We start from the raw sequence: 15,916 nt of genomic DNA on the forward strand, positions 1-15,916 counted from the left end.
ACAGCAATGTATCAATGTCCTGACTTTGCTAAATCCCTTCCAGCATTAATTACTTCCCTTTGCTGTCATGTTAGTCAATCTGTTAGGTGTGAAGTGGTACCTCAGAGTTGTTTTGATTTGTATCTCTCTGATTATAAGAGATTTAGAACACTTTTTGATGTTCTTATTAATAGTTTTGATTCCTTTAACTGAAAATTGTTTATTCATGTCCCTTGCCCATTTATCAATTAGAGAATGGCTTGATTTTTTGTATAATTTGTTTTACAAATTTCAGTAATTAGACCTTTGTCAGAGGTTTTTGTTATGAGGATTGTTTCCCAATTTGTTGGTTCCCTTCTAATTTTGGTTGCATTTGTTTTGTTTGTACAAAAACTTTTTAAGTTGATGTAATAACATGTTATCTTCTTGGGGGCATTTACTGTGTAGTAGGATTGTTTATATAACTGAACACAGAAGGTTCAAATGATCATTCACTGGTTACAAAATCAACTGGTATGTAATGCTTATGGAAGAAGTCAATATCAACAGTCATGATATAGTACTTACAGAGAAGCAGTTTAGAGGAACTTAAAAGATAGATAGGAATCCAAAAGGTGAGGGAGAATATTTACAATTAGCAGGGGAGGGAAAGAAGAAATACAAGACTTTTTGAGGGACAGAGAATACATTGAAGCCTAGATTTGTTTTGGGCAGGCTGATTAAAGGAAATAGCACAGTCCAATATTTTTATATGAATGATTTATCTTGAGTTTTTTTTTACTTTACTTGTTATTCAAAAATTACATCATTTCATTATTGCCTGTACTTCACCTATGGAGAATATTGTCCTTCTCTACTAACTTAGTAGATTTTCTTTAAGAATAGAAATAACCAAATCAAATCATCACTTTGGAATTGGTTTCTCTAAACTTAGCCTGGTGGGTAAGTAAACAAGAGAAAAACATTTTATCCATCACTGGGCTAACATTGTAAAATCTTCAAGAGCTGGTGTTCTACTTTAGAGACTACAGACACTTCTATATTACACTTATACATCAGAATACATTTTAAACTTTTTTATCATAAATTTCTTTATCATCTAGTTTCTTTATGATCACCTTGAAAGTGCTATTTTTTTGTCTGCCAAACACCTACCTACACTTTTTTCACATGCTAAAAACAACTGCATTTATGAAAAAAAAGTGTGAAAAGTTCCAATTTTTGTATTATTCCAACTGAAACCAAGTGTTACTTGTTGTGAGTGTGAAATAACAGCATGGTCAGTGACGTCTGATGCCTAATAGTGAATTATAGACTCTCTCCTTGAAGGATGAGAGAAATATTTTTCTTTTCCATGCTGATCTTTGTTCCAGTGATCCTGATAAATGTCAATTATTAACAAATGCATATCTATTCATCCAAAAAGTGAAATGCATAGTAAACCACTATAGTTTTCCACTAATTACTTTTTAAAAATTATTTAAGCACACTTTTATTGCTTCAATATTGCCAGCATCTGTGATTTCTTGCATGTGATTATTCATTCCTCACCATCACTCCTCCATTTCTTAAAGGATAAGTTGATGTATTGCCATGCCCCTCTTACAAATCATTATAGGGTGGTTCATCACTTTGGTAATAAATCTACATGAACTAATAACAAGTACATAGTTCATAAGTAGGCCAACTTTCTAGCTTTGTAGGTACCACCAGAGCTTGTATCTTGCTAGTGTATCCCCTGGGTCATACCTGTGCCACAAACCATTGACATGAGAGCATGGACTCTAGAAGCAGAAGATCTTAGTGAATATCCTGCCTTTGTCACTATATGCCTTTGTGAACTGGGGCAAGTCACATCACTTCTCTGAGCCTCAGTTTCTCCATCTGTAAAATGAGGGAGTCAGACAAGATGGCTACTGAGGTCTTTCATAGCTATTATCAATGATCCTATATTTCTCTAACTTTAATATGCTCACTATTATATTCATTTATATTATATATCTTAATATTCATATCAATTTTTCAAAATGAAGAATTCTGCTTTTTAGAATTGAATGAAGTTGCTTATTGAAAGGACTAGCTGACTAGGTTGATTAAATTGACAGTTAACTGTCTCCGAAGTTAAGCACAATGACCTCATAAAGTATTCTCTTAATAAATATGTCAATTTGTTGTTGTTGCCTTTGGCAATTCCATGTGGACATAGCCTTGGTGCATAACATTTATTGATTATCCACTGTGAGAAGAGCTGTGTTCATTTTGTCTAACTCAGTTTCTTTGAGAATTTGAGAGTATATTTTCCTATAGTTACCTGAATCTAATATAGAGCTTTTCTTTTTATCCAGGCTGTCCTACACCTTTTGGGATACTAGAGAACATAACTGTCAATAAAAGGGGTCATTTTAATAATTTAATTGATGTGTTCTATTTAAAAATCTCTTGTGTGATCCAAAGTAATGTTATCACTTACTCAGTCATTGACCTGGGGCAAGTGCCCTAATCTCATCGGTTTCAGATATCTCTTAAATGAAGGAGTTGGACTAATTGACCCATAACCTAAGGTCCTCTTAAGTTCTCTCTGAATCTGTGATCTTATAAAGAGTAATTTCTATTTTAGAATTATAATTAATTCAAATTAAACGCTAATTTCCTATTTTGGGATAGCTAATTGTTTTTTGAAAGACTTTGAACAGAATGTTAAGTTAGATCCTAGCCAAAATAAGCCAAGAAGAGATTGAGATATAGCAATATGAAGACAGGACACTTGATTGTGTGAGATGATTAATATTCTATCAATGCTCTTTTTTTCTAGTTATCAGTCTCATAAATATATTTGAAATTCACACAGTTTGGGTCTTTATTTATTTCTGATATATACTCTGTTAAAAGCAAAGTAATGATAGAGAATTAAAAAACCTTTTTATTAATAAGGAGGTTTTTAATCAAATGTTTGTTTTATTTACCAACATTATGAATAGGTTCAATTGACTGATGAAAACCATCTTATTTCATTGATTTTTCCTCATGCAGAAGCTCAGCAAACATACTCTCCTGCCACAGATCTACCATAAAGACCTTATATCATCATTAAAGTAAAAAAAAAGTAACAGATCTTTTGTTCTGTAAATATATTTTGCAATATAAGTAGGAACTTTCGTGATGGTGATTATATAAATGCCTTTCCTGGAGGACATATTTACCACCCAGTTGGGAAACCGTTGTATGTCTGTGTTAGGATATCTTTCAGCCTTAATGTTTCTGTCTGGAGATTGTTATTGTCTGGGAATTAATTTCAATTATACCAGTAGAAGAATTATAATCACATTAAAGGCTGGTATTTTGATATTTTCCTGAAAAAGAGAAAAAAATGAGTTTGAGATGTTTTTGTTCTTCTAGGGTTTCAGGTCCCTGCATTAATGTTCAGCAAAACTGCTCATTTGAGATTGTCCTGACTGTAAATTCCTGATGTCAGTTAGTGAAGTTCAGGTACTAAGATGTGATGAATAGGAGGAACAGGATTGCATATTCTACTGTATAAGTGCATTGCACACTGATTAACTGCTGGTGAAAGAACTTTACTAAGTCAGTCATCTGTAGAATGAATTTGATATTCTGAAAATTGCCTAATTCACAAAGAATGCCATTAAAAACATCCATAATCACAGAATTGGAGGGAACTGCTGGAGTCATCAGATCAATTTTTAACTGAACAAGAATCTCCCTTTTGACAAGCTTTCTCTGTTTGATGACCTCTAATGAGGAAATCCCCACTTGAACCCAAAGAAAACCACTACACTTTTGGATAATGTTATTTGTTAGAAAGGTGCTTCTTGACCCCCATTACATTTGCTCACACAAATATTTTTCTTTTTTTCTTTTTTTTTAAATAATATTTTATTTGATCATTTCCAAGCATTATTCATTAAAAACAAAGATCATTTTCTTTTCCTCCCTCCCCACCCCTCATAGCCAACACGTGATTCCACTGGGTATCACATGTGTTCTTGATTCGAACCCATTGTCCTGTTGTTAGTAACAAATATTTTTCTCTCTCAAATTTCACCCATTATTCGTGATTCTGCTCCTGGAGGCCAAACAGTAAGTATAATCTTTCCCCTGTATTATTACCCTTCATGTACCTGAAGATAACTTTCCTCTCTCCTTCTACCTATACTTCGTCAGTTCCTTAATCTAGTTCAACTATGGCATGATGTTCATTCAGCTCATTTATCATTCTTGGCTAAATTGCCTATAAATGCCCTCATAAACTTTTTAATGACCATTCAAGAAGTATTGATGGAATAACTCAGTGGGTTTTCTATCCAACTGCACATCATAATTTGAGCAAATATATTGTTCATCCATTTGGTTTTTCCCATTTAAATTGCAAAGCTGTTACCTTTTTTTATTGAACAGGAATCTCAGTGGATAGATCCTATAGCATTTGGGGCATGTGGTAATTTGCACAGTCACCTGTTATCTATACATCCATCTTTGTTAAGAATAACATCATTAAAGAAAATACTTCTATTTAGACTTTCTACAAAATTTCCTTCCTGATGCTGACACCATGTCTCCTTTTATGCCTTGCTTAATAACAATATTCAGAGCATCATTGGACAAAGTTATTCCTGTAGCCATATATCATCACAATTTTTATTAACATATCTATCCATTCTCATTTAAGGAAAACTTTTTTTTTTTCTGGTCTCCTTGTCAAAAAACTACATGGATAGCTTTGATCCATGGGATCATAAAGGTACTGCTTGAAAACTGAATAACATTGTCCCTTCTCCCCTTCGGAATGTTTGATCCCATAGTTGTCTCAGCTAAGGTTCTATATCTGTAAGGGCCATTTTTTCAAATGAAACTAAAAAGAGAGAAAATAAAGGAAGGAGGTAAGAAAGAAGAAATGAAGAAACCAAAAGAAAATGTCTGTACTTTTTTCTTTGCTTGATTTATCTGGCCTCTCTTAATGCTTCAGGTATGCTGAGTTATTTAGAATCTTAGAGCATAGAAAAAGCAGATTCTCCTCATATGGTTATATTAGGATTCACCCCCTCCCACCCCCCCCCCCCCGATGAATTTGATTTGGTATGTGAACCATGTGGGTAGCTTCCAAAATAAACTGAGATAAACTGAGACAAGGTAAAAAAAAACAAAAACAACAAAAAAAAACCCTCCATAGTGACTTTTCAGCTGGCAAATAACATTTGCTGTGATGTGTATTTATTTAATTTCACTCAAGTAAATGACCACTTGACCTCTGCTCTCTACAGATGGAAATGTGCATTTGAGGGTCACTGAACTCTGAATTTCTCTGATGGGTCATAATTATTGAAATACCTGTGCTGAATAACTTTATGATGATGATCAGTGGAAATATTTATTTGGGTTGGGTTTTGGCCATTAAAAGTGAAGCTTTTTGTTTTTTATGGATAATTATTGTGGTATGTGTATCAGGTGCATACTATATGAAGAATATTCTAAACCCTAGAAAAGCTCTGTACAGAAAGTCTTATTTTTAGGAGTATTTGATTTTCCAATGTGGGATGGTCTATGAGCTGTGGAATATATTAATATTCTTTTCCATCACAAATTTAGAAAGTTGTATTTGATAAATAGGAAATAATTTCAATATGTCTTATCAATTTTTTTTTCCACATTATTCTGTAATTAATTAACTTTTAAATTACTAACTTTCAAAAATTTGTTCTTTAAAGGAATTTTATCATCCAATAAATCTAGAAAAGGACACTGAAAAGTTCAGCTGAGGTTACACTATAAAATCTCTATTTTTGCAGTTTGTTATTTCCTTTTGAGGGTAAACAGTTGTTCTTGAGTTTTTTGTTCTTTTTTGATCATGTGTGTAAGAAGTATGTGTGCTGCAGGAAAGAGATCAGTTGACTACAAAAGAAATTCTTACCATTCCATCATTTAACAAATGGTGAGAATCCTTTTCTTTGTCAGCATTCCAGTAGATGGTTTAATTATGTGTTCTTTCTCAAGGATTCTGTTTTGAAAATTCTTTTTTTCTGTATTTTAAAAGTTTATTTCTTTTTGTATGTATATTTGAGTTCATATATTTATATATTATTTCCAAACGTAATTGCTCATTTTACAGTGTCTAGTGTGGAAATGACCTTTTCAGATTCAAACATTGAAACTTTTTCCCAAGTTCAATAATTTCTATTTTCCCAATTTCTATTTTTTTTTTACTTCAGAAATCGGAAAGGAAAGAACAATATATACTTTGAAATAAAGGGGGGGGGGGGACAGAGATGAATGATTCCTGTAGGTTATTAAATGTGACCAAAGAACTCTTTTTGTTATCTTCACATTTATTTACCAAATGTCTTTGTGACTAAAAATAGCATTAGAGAGGCAACAGCAGTAGAAAGTAATTAGCTGTTCTCAAGATCCAGATAATAGTTTCCTGTGAACCTGAGCAAGACAGTTAACTTTTTCCTGCTCCAGGTAACTGTCTTAGAATTTTAATTTGCATAGCAGTTGCCATTCTGCATTGATAGAGGAAGTTTCCACTTCAGTTCTTCTCTGTCTGGATTAAATCACAGACCCGACCAGGCATATTATATAGTAGGAGCTGGGGTGGGGGTGATACTTTTGCATATTTGAAAAAAATCTTAATTGAAAACAAATATTTAAGTGATATTCTTGCATATAACAATACCCACTGCCTACCAAAACTTGTAACTAATTACTTTGGCTGAAAAAGAAAGAAGACAGAGATGTTAAACTTCAGAGGAGAAAATCTTGTGAAATATTTCTCTTTTGGTGTATATATATATATATATTTACATTCTAAAGAGCAGGTTAGCCATCTAAAAACCCACTAGATTTCCTAGATTTCCTCCAACAACCAGACACCATCTATTAAGGCATCGGCATTTAGGCATTTAGAGAAGGCATTTAGAGAAACTAAACATGTGGCAAACTGGAGTAGTGGTTTGCAATTACAAGGGGTCACGGTAGCCACCCAATCCAAAGATAAATGCTAAAGATCCCGTAGATAAGAAGGAGTTTAGGAAACCGAGAGCCTTCATTTAAACAATTTTGATTTTGTTCACATGATACCAATGGTCGATACTCTCTTTTTCACCCCTACTCATCCACTCTTTAGAAAATGTTTTTCTTGGGTCCCCAGAGACAAGTCTACTTCATTTCATGCTTTCTTTCCTGCAGGCTGTGAGCGCTGCTATTAGTCCTTTTGATTATCTGAATGAAGTTCAGGGTAGCTTGTTGAACTTGGTCTCTGGTTTAATTCTGTTAGTCTAATGTTCTTCAGAGCTTCAGCCGGGCAAAGGAAAGTTCAGAGGTCGCCTGCAAAGGACCAGGAAACCAGCCGAGCTGCTGTTCCTGCTGCTTGCTGTTTGCTACTTGCTTTGATATAGTCAAAACAAATAGCCCAAGACCCAGAGTCTTATCTTTTGCCTCAGTTTTCTCTTGATTCTTTAAGCCTTCAAGGTAGGAATGGATTTGTTTTCAATCTCTAACTTTAACTCATTTTGTTATGCATTTCTTTTATCTAAAAATAGCCTTACTTTGTCATTGGTGCTCCCTAATGCTGAGGAAGACAAGATTATTCTCACAAGAGGACAAGAGCCTGATGAGCTTAAGGATAAATGCAGGATATATGCAGATATATATCTATATATATTTTTGGGGAGAATAATCTAACTAGAGCATATGGGATGAATTGTATGGAATAAATGTATATGTAAGAATGAATCCTAGGAACAGGATTTTGCATTAACTTTGGAAAGTACCTTTGCATATAAGACTCATAGGGCATGTCAGGAGCAGAGCCTAAGAGAAATAATTGTTTTAGACTATTTATAGATTTTATAGAAATACCACATCTGCCTATACTTAACTGAAACAAACATTATACTTTGAGCCTCTTTTTATGTCAATGAATGGGGTTCTTCATGTAGTAATATTTTTTTCTAAACCTGCTAGTATTATTGTGCACAATGTGTGTTTGTGCATATATGTACATATGTATATGCTCTTGAAAGTTCATTCCACAGGAAATTATCTGGATATGTTTTTAAAATACAAAATAACCATTTCCCCAAAACAAGTACATTTTCTCAGTCAATGGTATAGTTTGAATGAGGTGGTCCAAATATGTCAAAATTAGTATAGGTATTTAGGATTCATTAAGTCTAGTTACTCTATTTTCATAATTTATTTTTGTTTCTCAATTTAAATATTTTTCTAAATTTTAAGTGATTTTTTACCTTTTTAATTTTGTTTTCCTATATTTAGTTAATAAAAATATTTTGGTAAAAATAGTAGTAGTAATTTTTTCATTAAATAAACTTTTTTTTTAATGTACAAAGGCTGAATGTTAAGGGGATAAAATGTTTCATTAAGACACGATCCCTGTTCTCATGGACTTAATGGTACAAATTTAATTAATTTATTGCTACAAGGAACTAATGTTATTAAAAAGAAACACAATATCTTGCTTAACTAAGTGGCAGGCAGGCAATCACAGGAAGATATAACTTCATGTTGATCCAGTGTCAGTGAGGTTTTAGAATCAGGAAGCTTTGGCTCTACTTTGACCAAGCTACATGACCTCTGGGGTTATGTTTCTCCTGTTGTATAGTAAGGAGTCTTGACTGTATAATCCTTAAAATTTATCCATTTCTATGATAGAGGTGTCAAAACCAACATTCCAGCAATGCTCCTGAGTGCAGCTAATCTGATTAAAATGTAATTAGGAGATTTTAAAGAAAATAAATCAAAATACAATAAAACAGAGATAATAGTACATTTTAAAACTAAGTCAATATTCAATTCACAAGAATCCTTATACATAGTTTAAAGACAACTATTTCTACTGAATTTGACATCACTTCTCTAATCAATTTATAAGGATATTTACTATCATATTCCATTTTAATATGTATAAAATGATGAGAAAAGAGAAAAAAATTAAACATGGGAATGTGATTTAATTGTATTATTTAATTAAGTTTGGGGTATGGCAAAAAGGCAGGGAAGAAATATGAGAGGAACTGCAAAAGGCAAAAAGACATATTAGAAAAATGATAAGAAGAAAAGGGGGTACCTTCTCTCACTAAGAAAGCAGCCAGGGGGAGAGGGGAGGGAAAAAGTAAGAATAAAACATAGTCAAAATTCTTTCAAAGTAATAATTTTCATGAGTTTGTTAAAGAGAAGAAATGCCTTCTTGGTTCTACAAGTGATATTACTAGAGAAGAAAGATAAAAAAGAGAAGTAGAATTAATTACCCTAAGTAATATCCCACTAAGTTACCAAGTTCATTTCTCATGGAATCATTTGAGTCAGGCAGTTCACAAAATTCTAAGAATTAGCTGTCTAGAACCCAAATCCCTGGAAATAAAAAAAGGAGGGGACTTATCAGATCTTCCTTTTTGAACAATGGATGATATATTAGATGTTGACAGAAGAGGATTTTGAAAAAAAATCATTAGAAAATTATAACCCTTTGGATGAGAAGATCATAGATCTAAGGCTAAGAGGAGACTCAGTGCCATCTAGTAAAAACTTCATTTGGCAGATGAGAAAACAGTTCCAAAGGTTAATTAATTTGTTCACTCTCCTATAAGTACTAAGTAGCAAATGTGGGCTATGAGCCCAGGTCTAACTTCAAATTAAATTTTCCCATTATTTTTAAATACATTTTAAAAACACTTGTCATTTTGCAGTAGAATATTCCCTAGATTTTAGTGCCAGAGGACCTGGGTACAAAATTTGCTTTGGATATTTACTACCCAAGTGACCTTGTATAAGTCATATTACCTCACTAGACCTCTATTCACTGCCCTTGTTTCCATCTTTCATGTATTTATTTTAAAATATCGGTTAGTAAATTTTCTTTATCACATTGGTCTCTTCAAACAGCTCCCATTTTTTCGCATTCTCCTGGACTGACTTTCTTGAATAGCATAATCAATTGATGACACATATCCTTATTCTTAATCCTTTATAATCTGATCCAAAATGTAGGACACATTTCAAATTAAGTCTACTTTTCCTCTCTTTATTAGCAACTCAAAAGTGAATGGTTGTATCACTAAAAATTTCCAGCATCTCTATGACCAGGAATTAGTTCTTTCTTCTTAGTTGAGAATCAAATCCATACTTTTAATTTCTTTTTGTATTTTCTTCCACTTTTTGAAGAATGATATTGTCTAAGGCAAATCAAGAAGTTGCAATCTATTTTGTGTTTGCTCTGGAGAACATTCCTTTAGATAGCTAGACAATGCTAATCTCACAGAATATCAAGCCTTGATTCATGGCTAAAGATCTGTTTCCTGAACTCTTTCTGATCTATGTCCTCTTCTCTTCCAAGTAGTTCATGATATACACTGATGCCAAATTAGTGCTTTTTCCTTCCATTGATATTTGCACATGACCTCTCCATCACATTTTTTCCCTTCTGGTTCTGAGTTGGTTCTGAGACTATCCCTACTTAATACGCTATGCTTGCTCAGATTTCCCATGATTTCTTTTTTTTTTAATCTATTCTCTCTTTTTTTTTTATTAAATAAGGAATATCTATTATCCAGCTATCTTTGTTATCCTCTCAAGTCTACAGGAAATCTCTGAGGTTGAGTGTGGTTCTTCACATTAAGACCTCTAGTTCATATTGCTTGTTGCTTGAACTTTTGTGTAGTTGCGGTTGCATATAACATTTTAGGCCACAATATTTTCTATTAGTTAGATATTTTCTGCTGTGAATCTATAAGTGTCTTTACTACTATTTTCTTTCTATATTTTAGTTTTTCTCTTATTTCTGACTTGCTAGATATTTGTAGAGAGTTTTCTCTTCCTCCATTTTTAGGTTGAAGCTTTTTTAGTCAGATTCTTAAGAGATTAAGAATATATATTCACCTTACTAGACTTTGTTAAATATTTTGCCCTTGTCAAGAGCTTGTTTTTTCTATCTTTTATGCTGTGATCCAAAACAAACAAACAAACAAACAAAAAATGTCCTTATATACCAAATTTTCAGACCTGCGTTTATTTTGAACATCCCCAATCTCATCACCCAGTACCTAGAATAAATTTATGACACATTTATTTATTAAATCTTTCTTTCGTTTTAGGGCATGACTCAAGTCCCAGACCCACCATAAAAAAAAAAAAAACAAACCAATCTTTTTGGTTAGTCCTGTGTATTTATTATTAGAGGTTTTGAAAAGAAAGGGTAAGTTAGTCAATATACATTTATTAACATCCAGGCATTGTATTAAATTCTGAAGCCACAAAAACTGACATTACATATTCCATTGTGTCAAGGAACTCACAGAATAATGAAGGAGGCAATGGATAAACAAATATGTTTGCAAAATCCTAGATAAATAGAAAATAAGAAAGGGAAGGCATTGCAATAAAAAAGGGGTTAATAAAGATTTCTTATGGAAGATGAGATTTTGGTTGGGACTTGTAGGAATTCAGAGAAGTAAAGATAAGGGGGGCAAGATTTTTTGACCATGGGGAGCAGCAGAAAAAATGTCCAGAGTCCAAAATCATGTTTGCGTAACAGTAAAATGGTCAGCATCATTAGTTGGTATAGTACCTATGGGGTGCAGGGTAATGTTTAAGAAGAATTGAGAATGGACTGGAGTGAAGAGAGACTTGAGGCAGGCAGATCCACTAGTAGTCTATTGCAAAAGTCCAAGTATGAGGTTTCAACATGGTGATCAGAGGAAAGGTGATCTATTTGAGAGATGTTACAAAAATAAAATTGCTAGATCTTGGCAATAGATTAGATGTAGGGGTAAAAAATAGTTATGGGTGGAAGATGACATCTAGATTGTGAGCCTGGGGGACTAAGAGGGTTGTGGAATCCCCTACAGTAATAGGGAAGGCAGGAGAGATAATTTAAAGTAAAATATAATTAGTTCAGTTTTAGATATGTTGAGTTTAAGATGTCTAATAGACTACTAGTTAAAGATGTCTGAAAAGCATGTTAAGATGTGGGACTAGAAGTTATCAAAGGGAAGAGAGATTTGAGAATCAACAGCATTAAGATAATAATTATATCCATGGGGGATATTGAGATCACCAAGTGAAGAGAAAAGGGTTCAGGAAAGAAAAATTCAACTGGGTCATATTAGAAAGTATCACCTGAATGAAGCTCCAGCAAAGAAGATTGAGGATTGGTTTCAAAGGAAGGAGAATTTAAAAAAAAAGAGAATGATGCTCTAAAACAGAGAGAGGATGAAATAAAAGAAAATATGGTGATCAATAAATGGTATCAAAGAAGGAAAAGAAGTGAAGAAGAATGAGGATGGAAAAAGACCACTGATAAATTTGGAGAGAACAATTTTAGTGGAATGATGAAGTTGGAAATCAATTATGGGGGCTTAGAAGGAAATTGAAAAGAGGAAGCAGAGGTACCTGTTAAAGATCTTCTCAAGGAGTGTGTCCACAAGGGCAAAAGAAATATAAGATGATGGCAGGTATGCAATATTTAATTGAAGACTTGTTCTATTTTTTGAGAATGGAGGAAATATAAACATGTTTGTAGGTAATAGGGAAGGAGTCATTATACAGGGAAAGTTGAAGATAAATGATAGAATGAATATGGAGTTGAATGAGATCACATACAAATAGTGAGATTTGCCTTCGTAAGGAGTTGAGTCATCATTTGTTAGGAAATGTAGTGATTGTCGTAAAAGGCTTCTAAGTGAAAGAATTTGAGGAAGAAAGAGGAGAACCTCAATTTTTTCCCTGTAAAATACAAAGCAAGGTTCTTAGCTGAGAGGTTGGACTGGAGCTGAGTCATGGAAGATTTGAGAAAGATCAAAAGGTTTGGAAGAATCCCTTGGGAGTGGCATAGTGAATGTAGTAGCAAAGGGACTTGAGAGATAATCATGCCAACATAGTATTTTTAGATGAGGAAATAAGTCTGCGAAAAAAACAGAGAAGTTAAGTGACTTATCTAGAGTCATAAAACTAGTAACTACTTATAATAGTATTTGAAACCAGATCTCTATGACTTCAATTTTATTGTTCTATCTACGACAACATAATGTCTTGTCTCCTAACTCATGTGATAATTACCCCTATTTGATTTTATTACTTGAGGATAGGAACTGTCTAATTTTTTTATTCCTGTTTCCTTTGTGTCTTCCTTATATGTGGTGTTATTTAGACCTATGATTTCAATTGTGGAATTGTGGAAATTCCATTAATGCTGCTCAGCAACTCATGTATAACATACTTTTTATCACTATTACATTTATTAATCTGTCTTGTGAAAACACAGAAAAGAGATGAGTGCTATTCATCTATGTAAAACTGTAAAGTGTTTTCATTATCTGCCAGTTTAGAGCTGGTAGTGTCTTGTTGAGATGGGAATTTTTTTTGTACAAAAACATATAAATATTCTCTTTCAGAAATCTGGTAACTATCACTCAGAAGAAAGATTCTAAGGTATGGTATACTGTGAAATCATCAGTCTTTCAGAACAATTCTACTGGGGCATGTGATATGTGAAGTGATGCCATTGGAATATTAAGAAGATTAGTTAGATACTTGCTCATAGTCACATAACTAATATGTATCAGTAGTTCATATGTTCTTATTTCTGGGTCAATCTTCTGTTCACCATACCACCCTGGTTCTCACCTGTAGATAGTAGTGATTAAAAAATACATGCTTTTTGGATTGTGTTCAGTGAATATCTTTGGCAGCAATATCTAAGAAAAGAACAAAAAATCATTCATACCTTTTTGACTAGTAAAAATAATGACTATTAAAACAAACCTTGTGATATGTGCCTAGGGAAATATTATAGAGTTCTATTTCCAAAAAGAAAATGCCGTTGTTCTATTACCTTTTGCCTCATCTAATGACTGATGAGCTTCTTCAGTGGATTAAGTCTGAGTTTTAAAAGATACCATTATACTCTCATGTATCCCTGTGGGTTTCCTGTGGCATATATGTATGTGGCCACCCACACAACCGAGACCATCACCAACTAATCCCCTTGTCTCTTAGAGAACAAGATTCTCATTGTTGCAGTTCTTCCCTCGTAGCAGCTGGGCCACCTTTCTCAGCCTAGTCTACAGGATGGGCAGCTGCATTCCAGAAGTCACACAAATCACCAACCAGGCTTATTTTGATTGCTAACTTCTGCTTATTTAAAGGTGCCTCATTGATCACTTTCTCTATCTTTCAACTAGTTCTTGACTATGGCCATATTTAAATTCACAATAATGTATGGGAATTCAGCAGGTCAACATCCACTATGGGAAGAAATTCAAAACTTATACACTGCTTACTATCCTGGCTCCCAAAATTAGCTGCTTGAGAAATTTTAGCTAATTAAGAGGAGGGTTTAAAAAAATGGAATGAAATATGATAAATTCTATTCATCTATATCCATTTACATGTATGTGTGTCTATGTATGGATATATAAATATATATGTATTAACACACATCTATATGGAGAGAGAGATCTATACGAGGCATGACTGAACTGTATATAGACAATATTGTACATGGAATCAAGTTCATCTATAGAATAAAGGAGAATTTGCCACTGAGGCCTAGTCAGAACAGCACTTACTTTGGAACACTGAAAGTATGATAAATATTCCTAAATGTGAAGTGAAATATGAGAACCGAAGAGAGAGAAGGGAGGAAAAAACTTCTAAGATATATTACATTCAACACTTAGGCCACACTAATTAATGCACCAACATAATAACACAAAAATTCTTTCATACTAGTTCCTAGACCAACATAATTAAAGCAATTAACTATGTAATTAATCCAGAATGATTGTGGCCTAGGTAAAGTCAATTAAAATATTTTTATGTTACTTTTATGATATAAAGCAACAGGAGCCAATTTAGGGGATTTTCCTCTTCATAGAGATGCTTAAACAATTAAGTCCTATTGAAGTTATGTTTTTGTGGAACCTGTGTCCCTAAAGAGTATATTCTCCATAATAATAAATTTTTAAGTATTACATGTCAAACAACTTCAAAATAGCAATCATTGATTGAATAACATGAAGATACATTAACCCTTGATTGCTTATTGCATACTCTGATGTTCAGAAATTCCATTTCCACAACGTTTTAGTTATTCAAGTTTAGTCTCCAGTTCTAGATTCAGTTTGTTGTCCATCTGAAGTATTTATGCACTGATAAATGAAGCTAAATTCACCCCCTGCGTATTGACCTGGTATGGTGAAAAACAATGATGAAAGATGGGATTCTGGGTGTGAAGAAGCAATTTACTGATTTGGTCAGTGAACTGTTTCAGTTATCAGGGACAAATGATACAGAGTCTTGGTTCATTTAAACACAATTGTGGCTGCTCATTATTCAGATCTCTCTTGAATAGCAAAAAGAGATCTCTGACAGATATCAAATGAGAAAAGAGGCTAATATTTTTAGCATCACCTTGATTATTTCAGAGTGTTGGAGGAGTCATATGCCTGGTCATAAGATTCTGAAAGCCTTTAATTGTCTACTTGGGAAGATCAAGTTGGCCAGGTCTTATTTCCCTTAGCTACAAAGCAGTGATAATGGTGCCATTTGTACCTACATAAAGTATTGTGAGAATCACATGTTGTAGTAAGTGTAAAGCCCTTTACTAAGTCTAAAAGTTTAATACCAATTATTTCCAAACCCCTATACTCTGACATTCCCTTTTTTCACTTTAATATCTCATGCATAGAACCAGTGTTGCTAAATCTACCTTCAGTAGCCATCTTCACCTTACATTTTGTTCTGCTATTCTGGTTCCTCACCACTATCTATTATGACATACAGAGGGATGTAATACGGTTATGATAGCATATCAGGAATGCATCTGCCTGTGACCTTGGATCACTGCTTACCCCCTTACCTTTCTAATGTTCTAAATATCCTAAGGCCCAATCCTGTGTGAATG

The sequence above is a fragment of the Monodelphis domestica genome, chromosome 5, assembly GCF_027887165.1.
Source record: "Monodelphis domestica isolate mMonDom1 chromosome 5, mMonDom1.pri, whole genome shotgun sequence".
Taxonomy (NCBI): domain Eukaryota; kingdom Metazoa; phylum Chordata; class Mammalia; order Didelphimorphia; family Didelphidae; genus Monodelphis; species Monodelphis domestica.